Source organism: Xenopus tropicalis, chromosome 8 (assembly GCF_000004195.4).
Source record: "Xenopus tropicalis strain Nigerian chromosome 8, UCB_Xtro_10.0, whole genome shotgun sequence".
Classification (NCBI taxonomy): Eukaryota; Metazoa; Chordata; class Amphibia; order Anura; family Pipidae; genus Xenopus; species Xenopus tropicalis.
The window spans coordinates 136,931,023-136,947,802 of record NC_030684.2 but is presented as its reverse complement, the minus strand read 5'-3'; positions in this window follow the sequence as shown (position 1 = coordinate 136,947,802).

Genomic DNA, 16,780 nt, shown 5'->3' with positions numbered 1-16,780 from the left:
TGAATAACACTATAAGTGTTGGTGAGAGACCTAAACAGCTGTGACAAATAAACATGTTTTGCTTCTTCAACTCCCTGCACCCCAACTATTTATTGTGTGAACGAAAACTTGTACTGTGGAGCTTCAGGTCTTTTACCAATTGCACCCGTCACAGACACAGAAGGGTTTTATAGGTTTGACTTTGTTTTGGAAAATGCCATGGAGACACCTCAGCTGAGGCTGGTGAGTAGGTCTACAGGTCTCTTATACAAGTCTGTTGGGGATAAGTGTGTCAGAGAAGAAATCAGATCATTAGTGGGTGAGTGGGGATGCACATGGTATAGAATGATAGCTTTTTGGGGGGAGAATTCACTGCTTAATTGTTTTTGTTTTACAGGTTGAACTGTAATTTGGAACTTGTCTTACCAAGGAGCTATTTGCTGTTGGTAATTGTTAGTTCTTGTGGTAGAGGTGAAGGTTACAAGATCAATTATGTTAGTACTACCTATGGCTGAAGTGGCAGTGCAGCCCTTTCAGGTGAGTGGGGGTTTCTGGTACTCCTGGTAGGTGCCTTAGTCAAGATGCATAGGGATGTGCTTCAGCCTAGGCTTCTTTATTTTACAGGTTGGTTTGGGAGAAGTCCGGGCTATGGAGGTGTATTATGCTTGGTAAATGACTGGGGTTGCAGGTGCTTGTGGTAGGTGTGCAGGGGAGGAATATACCCTTCAGCTTGCATGCCTATTTGTTTTTATAGTTTCCACCACAGTGTCATAAAAATCCATCCATGCTTTGTTTTACAGGTTTTACCAGGAGAAGTCTGGCTTTGGAGGCACTTTATCCTTCTCAGGTGCTACTTCAACCTTACAATAGGTTGGGTCCTGGAGAAACTGGAGCAAGTTGGGCTTTCAATTGGTTGGGGAAAGTCACGCTGTTGAGGTGCCAGAGCTGTTGCAGATGAGAGTGATTCTTGTGGTTATAGCGGGGGGGGGGATTGGAAGTCAATTGATATATTGGTTTTAATGTGAATGAAAATGCATTGCTTTAGTCTAAGTTTCCCTTTATTTTCCAGGTCAGGTCCTGGTACTGATAGTCCAGCCAAGGAGGCTCTACAGCTTTGGCAAATAAGTAACTGATTACTGAGTAGGGGAGCTGGAGTCTCGTTTTTAACAGAATGGGCCCACAAATGAGAAAAGTCAGCAGTAGGTGGCTTTGGAAGGTGAGTACTTATCCTTTTACAGGATTTAGGAAAGAGTTGGCTATATGTGGTTGATTATATATTTTATTATTTCTAGTCCCAGGTTTGATCCCATCTGGGAATTGTATGGTCACATGGGAGATTGGCATGGTGGGTGGGGATGCTAGTGGTTATAGTTGGGGGAGGAAGGAGGGATAGATTTGTGCTTCAACCTAGGTATGTTCTGTTTAACTGACCGGGCCTGGTTTGGGAAAAGTCTGGCAGTGACAGCATTTGAGTTGGTAGGTGAGTTGGATTCTGACCTTTCCTTACTTTAACCTGTGTCTTTGTTTTATAGATTGAGCCTTGGTTTGGGGAAAGTCCTTCTGCAGAAGACGCCATGAGTAGCAATGCTCACAGCAGCAGAATTTATATTTACAGGTTATGACTATCTGCTCACAGAGGCACTTACGCCTTAGAGGTGAGTAGGGGTGCAGATACTTGTGTGGCACAGGGCATTGTTGATGCTGGATGTCTGTTTTATATATTGGGCCTTGGTTTAGTAATTGTCCCGTGGCCACTGTGGTTCTTCACTTTTGGTAGGAGAGTGGAGCAATAGTACTTGCTTGTGGGGTTCACGTGATGTTGTTTTTATTAGCACCTTTATTTTGAGTAAGTGAGGCCTTTTTTTAGTCTGGCCATGGTGGCTTTTTAGCCATTTTAGGTGAGTGGGGATGCTGAAGCTTTTGGTAGCTGGTCATATGGGTAATCCAGTGGTTTAGGTGTACAAAGGTACGATCTCTTACCTATGTATCTTTCTTTTACAGGTTGGGAAAGTTCAGCCTTTGCTATACATGAATGGGCTACTTTAGCCTAGGTTTGTCTATAACAGGTTGTACAGCGAATTGCAGAGGTGTAAGTGCTTTAGCTATAACACGTGAGTGTGGTGCTGATGCTTGCAGTTAAGATTTTGAGGGAAGGGCTAGATTTTTTTTTTGTGTCTACAGGTCTCTTATACAAGTCTGTTGGGGATAAGTGTGTCAGAGAAGAAATCAGATCATTAGTGGGTGAGTGGGGATGCACATGGTATAGAGTGATAGCTTTTTGGGGGGAGAGCCCTTTCAGGTGAGTGGGGGTTTCTGGTACTCCCGGTAGGTGCCTTAGTTAGGGGGTTTGATTTCTTTTGAGATGCATAGGGATGTGCTTCAGCCTAGGCTTCTTTATTTTACAGGTTGGTTTGGGAGAAGTCCAGGCTGCAGATCTGCTTCAACATTGGCAGAAAGCTGAGGATGCTGGTTCTTGTGGTAGGTGTGCAGGTTAGGGATACATTGGTTAAATGCTTGAAGAGTTCCCTTGGTTTGGGGGGGTTAATGCTAGGGGGTTTAGATGGATGTATATATTGGTTTAAGTGTGCTGCCTCAGCTTAGGCATATTCGTGTTTTACAGGTTGGACCATGGTATGGGAAAATTCCTCTGTGGTTTTGCTTCAGTCCTGGCAGCTGAGTGGGGATACTGGAGCCTGTAGTAGGGGTACGGGTGTGGGCTATAGAACATCTAATGTGTGCTGCTTAAGCTTGGGCAACTCTAAAGCTATCTGCAACTTGCCCCAGAGAGGGGGAATCTCTTTCCTAAGTCAAAATAAAATGACTTGCCCCTTAATCAACTCTGTGCTAAGAAGTCTGCAGACTTTGTTTTTAAACAGCCAAGAAGAGTGAAGGGCAAACATAAATGCTAAAGAATAATACATGAGCTGTAGGTAATACATGAGAAATGGCAGCGCACAGATGTGGGGAGTGGAACCTTCTAGGCATCAGTGGGGAAGGCGCCACCAAAGGAGCAGTAGTTGGTTTTATATTTGGGAAACAGGTGATTGTAAAGGGTTTGGAAGCATTAGGAAATAAGCATATATAGTGGATAACATCCCCAGCTATCATTCATAAGGATATTATCAGGCACTGAGCAGATCATATAACAGTACAAGACCCCACAACCAGTTCTAATATCCTTCTGAATAGCAGCAGTAAAACATGTTCTTGTTAATACAGCAGTGTAGCATAATAACACCTATTATTATTATTATTATTATTATTATTATAATATTACACATCACTGTACAATAGAAGGGAGGTAGCACTGAGCATACACATCTTACCTGTGTGTAACTGCCCATCGAAATGCTCTGCAGCTGCATGAAGATTACAAGGCAAATACTCACATAGGCGCTTACACAGCACATCATTCAGGTACAGACCCCCATCTCCCCGTCGCCATTCATTCAGGAATCGCGGCCCCCGTACAACTTGGTGACTACAGAAAGTTTCCTGCAGCTGAGTGTGCCCTGCCAGCTCTCTTACCAACTCTGTCTGTGATGTCTCATAGTGAGAGAGAAACTGGGAAACAAGTGCAGACTGTCTGTGATGTCACAAAGAGAGAAACTGGGAAACAAGTGCAGACTGTCTGTGATGTCACAGAGCGAGAGCGAAACTGGGAAACAAGTGCAGACTGTCTGTGATGTCACAAAGAGAGAGAAAGTGGGAAACAAGTGCAGACTGTCTGTGATGTCACAAAGAGAGAGAAAGTGGGAAACAAGTGCAGACTGTCTGTGATGTCACAAAGAGAGAGAAAGTGGGAAACAAGTGCAGACCCCCCACCTTGACACAGACAGCTGCCCATCAGGCTGCATTTGAAATGTCAGTTGGGCACAGGGCTTCTCCCTCATACTGGCAGGGGCACAAATGGCAGTTGGGAGCTGGGGAATGGCAGGGCTGGGACACTGGCTCCTTCATTCCTTACAAACCAGCTCTCTTTATTCAATACAAACATTATATCTACATCCCACCTACTGACATGCATTCATAGCGTTCCCATAGCAACCCAAATCCCCTGATATGATCTCTCTCTGTGTGTCTATCCTGCCAGCTCTGGCACCTCCCTCTGCCTTTCCTTTGCCAGCAGGGGGCAATTATCCGCCCATAGACTTAACATTGAGACCAACTTTGACTTTGAGCAACTTTGAGTCCCGCACCATTTGTCGTAGACCCATTTGGGAATGGGGTGCTGTGACTTTTCTGAGGGGTGGGCAGTTAATTGCCCCAGCAGGGGGCAATTAACCACCGTTTGTCGTAGACCCATGAATGAGGTGTCAAACCGTGCTGCCTATTCGGGAATGGGGTGCTATGACTTTTCTAGGGGGTGGGCGGTTAATTGCCCCAGCAGGGGGCAATTAACCACCGTTTGTCATAGACCCATGAATGAGGTGTCAAACTGTGCGGCCTATTCGGGAATGGAGTGCTATGACTTTTCTGAGGGGTGGGCAATTAACCACCGTTTGTCGTAGACCCACAAATGAGGTGTCAAACCATGCGGCTTATTCTGGAATGGGGTGCTGTGACTTTTCTGAGGGGTGGGCAGTTAATTGCCCCAGCAGGGGGCAATTAACCACCGTTTGTCGTAGACCCATGAATGAGGTGTCAAACCGTGCTGCCTATTCGGGAATGGGGTGCTATGACTTTTCTAGGGGGTGGGCGGTTAATTGCCCCAGCAGGGGGCAATTAACCACCGTTTGTCGTAGACCCATGAATGAGGTGTCAAACTGTGCGGCCTATTCGGGAATGGAGTGCTATGACTTTTCTGAGGGGTGGGCAATTAACCACCGTTTGTCGTAGACCCATGAGGGAGGTGTCAAACCGTGCGGCTTATTCGGGAATGGGGTGCTATGACTTTTGTGAGGGGTGGGCGGTTAATTGCCCCAGCAGGGGGCAATTAATTACCGTTTGTCGTAGACCCATGAATGAGGTGTCAAACTGTGCGGCTTATTCGGGAAACGGGTGCTATGACTTTTCTAGGGGTGGGCGGTTAATTGCCCCAGCAGGGGGCAATTAACCACCGTTTGTCATAGACCCATGAATGAGGTGTCAAACCGTGCCGCTTATTCGGGAATGGGGTGCTATGACCTTTCTGAGGGGTGGGCGGTTAATTGCCCCAGCAGGGGGCAATTAACCACCATTTGTCGTAGACCCATGAATGAGGTGTCAAACCGTGCGGCTTATTTGGTAATTAGGTGCTATGACCTTTCTGAGGGGTGGGCGGTTAATTGCCCCAGCAGGGGGCAATTAACAACCGTTTGTTGTAGACCCATGAGGGAGGTGTCAAACCATGCGGCTTATTCGGGAATGGGGTGCTATGACCTTTCTGAGGGGTGGGCGGTTAATTGCCCCAGCAGGGGGCAATTAACCACCGTTTGTCGTAGACCCATGAATGAGGTGTCAAACCATGCGGCTTATTCGGGAATGGGGTGCTATGACTTTTCTAGGGGGTGGGCAGTTAATTGCCCCAGCAGGGGGCAATTAACCACCGTTTGTCGTAGACCCATGAATGAGGTGTCAAACCGTGCGGCTTATTCGGGAATGGGGTGCTATGACTTTTCTGAGGGGTGGGCAGTTAATTGCCCCAGCAGGGGGCAATTAACCACCGTTTGTCGTAGACCCATGAATGAGGTGTCAAACCGTGCGGCTTATTCGGGAATGGGGTGCTATGACTTTTGTGAGGGGTGGGCGGTTAATTGCCCCAGCAGGGGGCAATTAACCACCATTTGTCGTAGACCCATGAGTGAGGTGTCAAACTGTGTGGCTTATTCGGGAATGGGGTGCTATGACTTTTCTGAGGGGTGGGCAGTTAATTGCCCCAGCAGGGGGCAATTAACCACCGTTTGTCATAGACCCATGAATGAGGTGTCAAACTGTGCGGCTTATTCGGGAATCGGGTGCTATGACTTTTCTAGGGGGTGGGCGGTTAATTGCCCCAGCAGGGGGCAATTAACCACCGTTTGTCATAGACCCATGAATGAGGTTTCAAACCGTGCCGCTTATTCGGGAATGGGGTGCTATGACCTTTCTGAGGGGTGGGCGGTTAATTGCCCCAGCAGGGGGCAATTAACCACCATTTGTCGTAGACCCATGAATGAGGTGTCAAACTGTGCGGCTTATTCGGGAATTAGGTGCTATGACCTTTCTGAGGGGTGGGCGGTTAATTTCCCCAGCAGGGGCAATTAACCACCGTTTGTTGTAGTCCCATGAATGAGGTGTCAAACTGTGCAGCTTATTCGGGAATGGGGTGCTATGACTTTTGTGAGTGGTGGGCGGTTAATTTCCCCAGCAGGGGCAATTAACCACCGTTTGTTGTAGACCCACGAATGAGGTGTCAAACCGTGTGGCTTATTCGGGAATGGGGTGCTATGACTTTTCTGAGGGGTGGGTGGTTAATTGCCCCAGCAGGGGCAATTGTCACAGAGAACTGAAAGAAACATTGTAATATTTTGCCACGGCAAGCACCACTCACATTTTCTTCAGGAAATGTACCTCTCTAGTTAGTGGTGCTTGCGATGCAAAGCATCACTACTGTTATCTCACAGACTTATTTTTCTTTTTCTTCTTCTTCTTCTTCTTCTTCTTCCATACAAAAGTTCGGTACGTAACTAGTCCCGCACCGTTTGTCATAGACCCATGAGTGAGGTGTCAAATCGTGCGGCCTATTCAGGAATGGGGTGCTATGACTTTTCTAAGGGGTGGGCGGTTAATTGCCCCTGCAGGGGGCAATTAATTACCGTTTGTCGTAGACCCATGAATGAGGTGTAAAAATCCCATTGACTTAACATTGAGGCCAACTTTGAGGGATTGTAGCACAGAGAGGGAATTGTTTAGAAACGTGAAATTTACCACATTTGAAGAGGTTTGCAACCTGTGTGAAGATACCCCTCACAAGGGTATAAGTTTTACCGCCGGGGCAAGAGAGGTCCCCAAATTTGCCTCATTGACTTATTATGGGGATTTTGGCAAATAACTAGTTTGTCGTAGACCCATGAATGAGGTGTCAAACTGTGCGGCTTATTCGGGAATGGGGTGCTATGACTTTTCTGAGGGGTGGGCGGTTAATTGCCCCAGCAGGGGGCAATTATTCGCACATAGACTTAACATTGAGACCAACTTTGACTGAGTCCCGCACCGTTTGTTGTAGACCCATGAATGAGGTGTCAAACTGTGTGGCTTATTCGGGAATGGGGTGCTATGACTTTTCTAGGGGGTGGGCGGTTAATTGCCCCAGCAGGGAATCATTTAACCATTAAATAAACCCAATAGGACTGTTCTGCCCCCAATAAGGGGTCATTATATCTTAGTTGGGATCAAGTACAGGTACTGTTTTATTATTACAGAGAAAAGGGAATCATTTAACCATTAAATAAACCCAATAGGGCTGTTCTGCCCCCAATAAGGAGTAATTATATCTTAGTTGGGATCAAGTACAGGTACTGTTTTATTATTACAGAGAAAAGGGAATCATTTAACCATGAAATAAACCCAATAGGGCTGTTCTGCCCCCAATAAGGGGTAATTATATCTTAGTTGGGATCAAGTACAGGTACTGTTTTATTATTACAGTGAAAAGGGAATCATTTAACCATTAAATAAACCCAATAGGGCTGTTCTGCCCCCAATAAGGGGTAATTATATCTTAGTTGGGATCAAGTACAGGTACTGTTTTATTATTACAGAGAAAAGGGAATCATTTAACCATGAAATAAACCCAATAGGGTTGTTCTGCCCCCAATAAGGGGTAATTATATCTTAGTTGGGATCAAGTACAGGTACTGTTTTATTATTACAGAGAAAAAGGAAATCAGTTTAAAAATTCTGAATTATTTGATTAAAATGGAGTCTATGGGCCTTAATTCTGAGCTTTCTGGATAACGGGTTTCCGGATAAGGGATCCCATACCTGTACTGAGTAAAGCTGTAGTTACTACACTTGGCTAGCTTTAGATATTCATCCTATTTTTCCATATTCACCCGGTCCTCCGAGTAAAAAAGCAGTTCCCTAGTAAAGTACCCAGGGATATTGTCATATCTACAGAGGAAACCAGTAAAAGGCTGGGTCCATTCAAGTGTAAGTATTGTGCAACAACACAAGGCTCAATCTCCAGTTTCCGCCCTCACCAGCAGATGGTGTATATTAAATGAATAGGACAGATGACTGTGCCCCAGGGATACAGATTTGGCTTTCCCATTAAGCAGCATTGGTTCAACTCCCGGGATCATCTCCTCTGTGCAACATCTCCTCTGTGCAACATCTCCTCTGTGCAACATCTCCTCTGTGCAACATCTCCTCTGTGCAACATGTCGTCTGTGCAACATGTCGTCTGTGCAACATGTCGTCTGTGCAACATGTCGTCTGTGCAACATGTCGTCTGTGCAACATGTCGTCTGTGCAACATGTCGTCTGTGCAACATGTCGTCTGTGCAACATGTCGTCTGTGCAACATGTCGTCTGTGCAACATCTCCTCTGTGCAACATCTCCTCTGTGCAACATCTCCTCTGTGCAACATCTCCTCTGTGCAACATCTCCTCTGTGCAACATCTCCTCTGTGCAACATCTCCTCTGTGCAACATCTCCTCTGTGCAACATCTCCTCTGTGCAACATCCCTGTGCACATGTCTCTGTGCAACATCTCCTCTGTGCAACATCTCCTCTGTGCAACATCTCCTCTGTGCAACATCTCCTCTGTGCAACATCTCCTCTGTGCAACATCTCCTCTGTGCAACATCTCCTCTGTGCAACATGTCGTCTGTGCAACATCTCCTCTGTGCAACATCTCCTCTGTGCAACATCTCCTCTGTGCAACATCTCCTCTGTGCAACATCTCCTCTGTGCAACATCTCCTCTGTGCAACATGTCGTCTGTGCAACATGTCGTCTGTGCAACATGTCGTCTGTGCAACATGTCGTCTGTGCAACATGTCGTCTGTGCAACATGTCGTCTGTGCAACATGTCGTCTGTGCAACATGTCGTCTGTGCAACATGTCGTCTGTGCAACATGTCGTCTGTGCAACATGTCGTCTGTGCAACATGTCGTCTGTGCAACATGTCGTCTGTGCAACATGTCGTCTGTGCAACATGTCGTCTGTTCAACATGTCGTCTGTGCAACATGTCGTCTGTGCAACATGTCGTCTGTGCAACATGTCGTCTGTTCAACATGTCGTCTGTTCAACATGTCGTCTGTGCAACATGTCGTCTGTGCAACATGTCGTCTGTGCAACATGTCGTCTGTGCAACATGTCGTCTGTGCAACATGTCGTCTGTGCAACATGTCGTCTGTTCAACATCTCCTCTGTGCAACATGTCGTCTGTTCAACATGTCGTCTGTTCAACATCTCCTCTGTTCAACATCTCCTCTGTGCAACATCTCCTCTGTGCAACATCTCCTCTGTGCAACATCTCCTCTGTGCAACATGTCGTCTGTGCAACATCTCCTCTGTGCAACATCTCCTCTGTGCAACATGTCGTCTGTGCAACATCTCCTCTGTGCAACATCTCCTCTGTGCAACATCTCCTCTGTGCAACATCTCCTCTGTGCAACATCTCCTCTGTGCAACATGTCGTCTGTGCAACATCTCCTCTGTGCAACATCTCCTCTGTGCAACATCTCCTCTGTGCAACATGTCGTCTGTGCAACATGTCGTCTGTGCAACATGTCGTCTGTGCAACATCTCCTCCTCTGTGCAACATCTCCTCCTCTGTGCAACATGTCGTCTTTGCAACATCTCCTCTGTGCAACATGTCGTCTGTGCAACATGTCGTCTGTGCAACATGTCGTCTGTGCAACATGTCGTCTGTGCAACATGTCGTCTGTGCAACATGTCGTCTGTGCAACATGTCGTCTGTGCACATGTCGTCTGTGCAACATGTCGTCTGTGCAACATGTCGTCTGTGCAACATGTCGTCTGTGCAACATGTCGTCTGTGCAACATGTCGTCTGTGCAACATGTCGTCTGTGCAACATGTCGTCTGTGCAACATGTCGTCTGTGCAACATGTCGTCTGTGCAACATGTCGTCTGTGCAACATGTCCTCTGTGCAACATCTCCTCTGTGCAACATCTCCTCTGTGCAACATCTCCTCTGGAACACCCTCCCCTACTCATACTTTCCCAATCCAATGAGTTTTATAACGTCACCCCATCTGTCCCACACACAGCCCTCAATTCCTGCATTTGCCATTGTGCAGTGACCCCTCAAACAGCAGATCCTCTGGGCCACTGAGCTTGCAATCCCTCCCCCATTTATACCCCTTTATATTGGGATTGATAACCTATGCCATATATGTCATATACCAGTTCTGTTGTTAATAGACCAGTGGCATCACCCCCTTAACCATCTCATAATTTCCTCTAGCAACAAAATGCCAGATAAAATCCTTTCATGAATTGGGCTTGTGTATATGTCATATATCCAACTGTGTGCCGCTGTAATAAACTCTATTTGGGAAGAGTAAAAAGGACTTAAGGATGCAGAATTAGGCAACATATTCGATATATAGTAGAACCCCGATTTTACTTTTTTTTAGTGGACCAGAAAAAATTGTGTAAAATCCGGGGCAAATGTAAATTCAGAGAAATGTATTATATACAGTATATATATAATACAGGCACTCATGTATAATTCTGGAGCTAATGTGCCTGGGTGCAATAGAGCAGATTCCGCACTCACAGGACTTAAATAAAAGTGGTAATTTATTGTGACGTGGAACTGTGGACACAGCGAAGTCCTGTGAGTGCGGAATCTATCTATATGTATTATATAATGTATTATATATAGTATATGGGTGGGACCACAAAAAATGGAAGGGGAAATGGAGGGAAAACTAAAAATCAGGAAAAGTAAAATTGAGGTGGTAAAAAAGCTGTAAAATGAACCATAGGGAACCATGATGCTACAAACAAGTGCACAATGGGGATCCCAAAGGAACGGCCTTTGCAGGTTTAGAACAAATTTTATGGAGGCTCATTTGTTGATGGGTTGCTATGGCAACTCTGAATATGTCCTTATGTGCGGATAGAATGTGAGTAAGAATGCCAAATCTCATAATAATTATCCGACGCGAGGCATGGAACCGCCGGAACGCAACTCAAAATATAAGTGAGCACAAACTCGAATTCACAAACTTAAAAACTGATAAATAAGCCCAATGCTGGGCTTCGATTCCCATCCATTTACCCCAAATCATTTTAGATTGTGCCAATATAATAATAATAATAATATAATAATAATAATATTCTATTTTTAAAATGTAATAATGATCATTTGGATTTTCTCCACAATGGACAGTTAAAATTAGCTTTTAGCATGTTATAGAATTAATAATTCTAAGCAACTTTTCAATTGGTCTTTATTACCTATTTCACCTAGTTTTTAAATTATTTTCTTCCTTCTTCAAACTCTTTGCAGCTTTCAAATGGGGGTCACTGACCCCGGCAGCCAAACGCTATTGCTCTGTGAGGCTCCAGCTTTATTGTTATTGTTACTTTATATTACTTATCTTTCTATTCAGCCCCTCTCCTATTCATTTACCAGTCTCTCATCCAAACCATTCCCTGGTTGCTAAGGTAACTTTGACTCTAGCAACCAAATAGACGCTGAAAGTCCAAACTGCAGAGCTGCAGAACTAAAAATGAATTAACTAAAAAAACTACAAATGATAAAATATGAAGACCAATTGCAAATTGTCGGTGGTACAACAGTTCCATTCCCCAAGCCGTACGGTTGTTAATTGAATAGATGGTCAGTCAGGTTATTATCTTTTCATAGGGTCCTGGAATGGCCGCATCTGTCTCTTCACCTTGCATGGCCGCATCTGTCTCTTCACCTTGCATGGCCGCATCTGTCTCTTCACCTTGCATGGCCGCATCTGTCTCTTCACCTTGCATGGCCGCATCTGTCTCTTCACCTTGCATGGCCGCATCTGTCTCTTCACCTGGCATGGCCGCATCTGTCTCTTCACCTGGCATGGCCGCATCTGTCTCTTCACCTGAAATGGCCGCATCTGTCTCTTCACCTGGAATGGCCGCATCTGTCTCTTCACCTGGCATGGCTGCATCTGTCTCTTCACCTGGCATGGCCGCATCTGTCTCTTCACCTGGAATGGCCGCATCTGTCTCTTCACCTGGAATGGCCGGCATCTGTCTCTTCACCTGGAATGGCCGCATCTGTCTCTACCCATCTCTACACCCGCTATGGCCACACCCATCTCTACGCCCGATCCGGCCACACCTGTGTCTATGCCCACACCCGTCTCTACAGCCACTATGGCCGCACCCATCTCTTCGCCTGCTCCAGCCTCACCTGTGTATACGCCCACTTTGGCTGCATCTGTCTCAACTCCCCGCTATGGCTGCATCTGTCTCTACGCCTGCTATGGCGGCACCCATCTCTTCGCCTGCTCCACCGCACTTGGCTCTACACCCACTCCAGCCACACCTGTGTCTATGCCCACACCCGTCTCTACGCCCGTTATGGCCACACCTATCTATTTGCCTGCTCTGGCCGCACCTGTCTCTACGCCTGCTCCAGCCTCACCTGTGTCTACACCCACTTCGCCCACATGCATCTCTACACCCGCACCCACAACTCTTCGGCTGCTCCAGCTGCACCTGTATCTAAGCCCACTCCGCCCGCATCTGTCTCTCAGCCCGGACTGGCCTCATCTGTATTTATGCCCGCTCCAGCCACACCTGTGTCTACGTGTAGTCTCTATGCCTACTATGGTCGCACCCATCTCTTCTCCCGCACCTGTCTCTACGCCTGCTCCAGCCTCACCTGTGTCTACACCCACTTCGCCCACATGCATCTCTACACCCGCACCCACAACTCTTCGGCTGCTCCAGCTGCACCTGTATCTAAGCCCACTCCGCCCGCATCTGTCTCTCAGCCCGGACTGGCCTCATCTGTATTTATGCCCGCTCCAGCCACACCTGTGTCTACGTGTAGTCTCTATGCCTACTATGGTCGCACCCATCTCTTCTCCTGCTCTGCCGCACTTGTCTCTACGCCCACTTCAGCCACACCTGTGTCTACGCCCACACCCCTCTCTACACCCACTATGACCGCACCTATCTGTTTGCCTGCTCCGGCCTCACCTGTATCTAATTCTGCTCCAGCCTTACGTGTTTCTACACCTGCTCCAGTCGCATCTGTCTCTACACCCACTCCGGCCGCATCTGTCTCTACGCCTGGACTGGACGCATCTCAGGCAACATCTGTGTCTAGGCCCACACCTGTCTCTATGTCCCCATCTCTTTGCCTGCTCCGGCCGCAACTATCACTTCGCCCACACCCATCTCTACTCCCGCTCTGGCTGCACCCATTTCTTCTCCTGCTCCAGCCTCACGTGTATCTACAGCCTCATCTGTCTCTACACCCGCTCCGGCCACACCTGTGTCTACTCCCGCACTGATCTCTGCACCTGCTGCGGCCACACTTGTATCTACACCCAAATTGCCCACACCCATCTCTACGCCCACTATGGCCGCACCCATCTCATCGCCCACACAGCCCCACTGCAAGTAGCGAGACTCAAAGATACAATACAGGGCAGAAGAGGTAAGAAGCATTACACTTGCCCAGTCAAGTGTATTTATTAAGCTGGCCATACACATTCAGATTTTAGTCATCTTATAGGATAAAGTCCTAAAAATGACAAATAATTGGCAGACACCAATCGTATGAAAGTGATGCCCCAGCACTGTATGTCCCCCAAGGATATCATCCCATACACAAAACATGCACAGATTTTATCATCCGACTAAAATTTTCTAACCTGTCCAATCGACTAAAGGACCAATCACCGTGTTACAACAATTATCGGGACAAAAGTTCGGAGCCCACGCACGATCTGAAAGTCGTCTGAGAGATAGTATTGTGCAATTATATTGGTGCATGTTTGGCCAGCTTTACTCCCAGGACCAATGGAATCATTTCACAAGACACGCTCAGAATCAGTTACCCTTTGTCTTTATCTGGTTGGTCAAGAAAGAAACATCAATATTATTTTAAAGGAAGTCAGTAATTTGTAAGACACCCGCCAAGCAGCCCCATTGGCTAGCTTCCACTGATACACTGGTGCTTCTGTAAGGAACTGGCTGGGCATCCTTTTCTTACCCTGTCATGGTGCCATATTGGCCTCACCACTATCCCACTGTGCTGTTCATGCCTATAACAGAGTTTAGGAAGAACTGGGACAGCCAGATCTGCCAAGATGGCACCCATGCTGGGTAAGGAAAAGCTACCTGATTTTTTACAAAAGGGGAGGGGTGGCTGGTATGTGAATATTGCTGACTGGGTATATTACAACTGATTTATTTAATCTAATTAATTTACTTCTAGCACTTGACTTGGGGCCTCTAAGATGGTTTCTATATTGCTAAAATTCCTGTAGTTTGAGTTCAATGAGAGAGGTGCCCCTTCATCTGTCCTAGGGAATCACACAATTTGCTTGCACTGAATTATGATCATTTGTATAAGTGATTTGCCTACAAAGAACTGACGGCAGAATATTGGTCTGTTTGGGGTAATTTGTATATCATTGCTATCTCTGGGGTAACCATCTCTCAGATCCTAGCCCTGTATTACTGGTAGCTCAGGGGCAGTAGGATGACAGGTACAGGGGAATATACATAATACAAGGTGCCACGTGCTTTAGCCACTGCATTTCCCATAGATCTCTACTGTAAGTGACAGGCAGACTTGGGCATTTTTAACTGCTGTTATTTTTGGCTTAATTGCCATGGGGGGCACAGTGCTCTGTGCCATAGGTTAGAATATCTCCAGTCAAGGGAAGGCAAGTAAATATTTTCAGTACAAAAACTTGGCATTTCCCAATTTCAGGGCACACAGTGTATCTGCCAGAGAGCACCAGGTACCCAGTGTCTGCTGGTAAATATAGGAAACTGCAAATAAAAGTCTACTCCCGGGGCTCCATATCCCCACTAAGCAGTGCAGCCATAACTTATTGTTCTTGGGAAATGGAAAAACAATAATTAGTATGTTCTTAGCATGTTAAAGGGAGTCCAGTCATGTTCTACTGGAACTGGGCCTTGGAGCAAAAAGGAGGTTTGATGTGGGGGTCCCGCAGGGTGTAAGAGTTAGGGTGAGAGAGTTACGGTGTAAGAGTTGGAGTGTAACAGCACTTTCCATTTGGCTCTAACACTAAAGAGAATATTTATACAGAGGGCTTGTGTGATTTGTATGACCCTGAATTAGTTTTGTAATCCCCAAATTATATATATATATTTATATGTATAAATTAATTTATAAATTATATCTGTCTATCTCTATATATCTCCATCCCCATCTATCTCTGTATTATATCTGTCTATCTCTGTATATCTCCATCCCCTATCTATCTCTGTATTATATCTGTCTCTATATATCTCCATCCCCTATCTATCTCTGTATTATATCTGTCTATCTCTGTATATCTCCATCCCCTATCTATCTCTGTATTATATCTGTCTATCTCTGTATATCTCCATCCCCTATCTATCTCTGTATTATATCTGTCTCTGTATATCTCCATCCCCTATCTATCTCTGTATTATATCTGTCTATCTCTATATATCTCCATCCTCTATCTATCTTTGTATTATATCTATCTATCTCTATCTATGTTCATCCTCTATGTATTATATCTATCTCTATATATTCCCATCCCCTATCCGTCTATCTATGTATTATATCTATCTATCTATCTCTGTATTATATCTATCTATCTCTGTATTATATCTATCTATCTATCTATCTATCTATCTCTGTATTATATCTATCTATCTCTGTATTATATCTATCTATCTATCTATCTATCTATCTATCTATCTATCTATCTATCTATCTATCTATCTATCTATCTATCTATAAACTATAGGAAGAAACCAGCATGCACAGGAATTAAAAAAAGGAAAAATCTTTTGGTTGTGAAATCAACGTTTCAGTTTAGACCAAAATGTTGATTTTACAATAATTTTTTTTTTCTTTTTCAATCCCTGTTTTTTCTCTCACTTTCTTTTACAAAAAACCAAACACTACAGTCTCCTGCAGGAAATAAAGATTTTTTTTGCCAGAACTAGACAAAATTTGGATTTTTAAATACAACGAAAATAGAAATGCTTTGATTTTTTTTAAATTTGTTATTTATAACTATTCTTTATATCACGCTCTTTAAAAAAAAAAAAAAAAATATATATATATATATAGGCTGAGGTTAAAACTTAGATTAATACATTATGTCTTGATAAAAAACAAAACTTTTAGTCTCAGTTTTCCTAGAAAATGTATTCAGAAGAGACCAAATAACAGGAAGGCTGGGTGTAATTCCGTGTGGGGTTAGTAACCGCGCAGTTAGAGACAGTGGTAACAAATTGACTAAAATATCGATATTTAGGTCTGTTCCAAGTTCCTAGTTATTCTTCCCCCCAGGTATCGGCCTGTGTGCCAACAGCACTTTCCATTTGGCTCTTTTTGAAAACACTAAAGAGAATATTTATACAGAGGGTTTGTGTGATTTTTAAGCAAAACTCTGAATTGTTTTGTAATCCCCACATTATTCATACATATATCTATATATAGAATAAGCACGCACAGGAATTGAAAAAAGAAAACAAAATTATTGTGACATTGATGTTTGGTCTAACATATAGAATTGCCATTAAGAGCACAGGCTGTTCGTACAAAGCAGACTACTGAATACATTTAATTTAAGCCCCAAGGTCCCTGTTTAAATGATTCCCTTTTCTCTGTAATAATA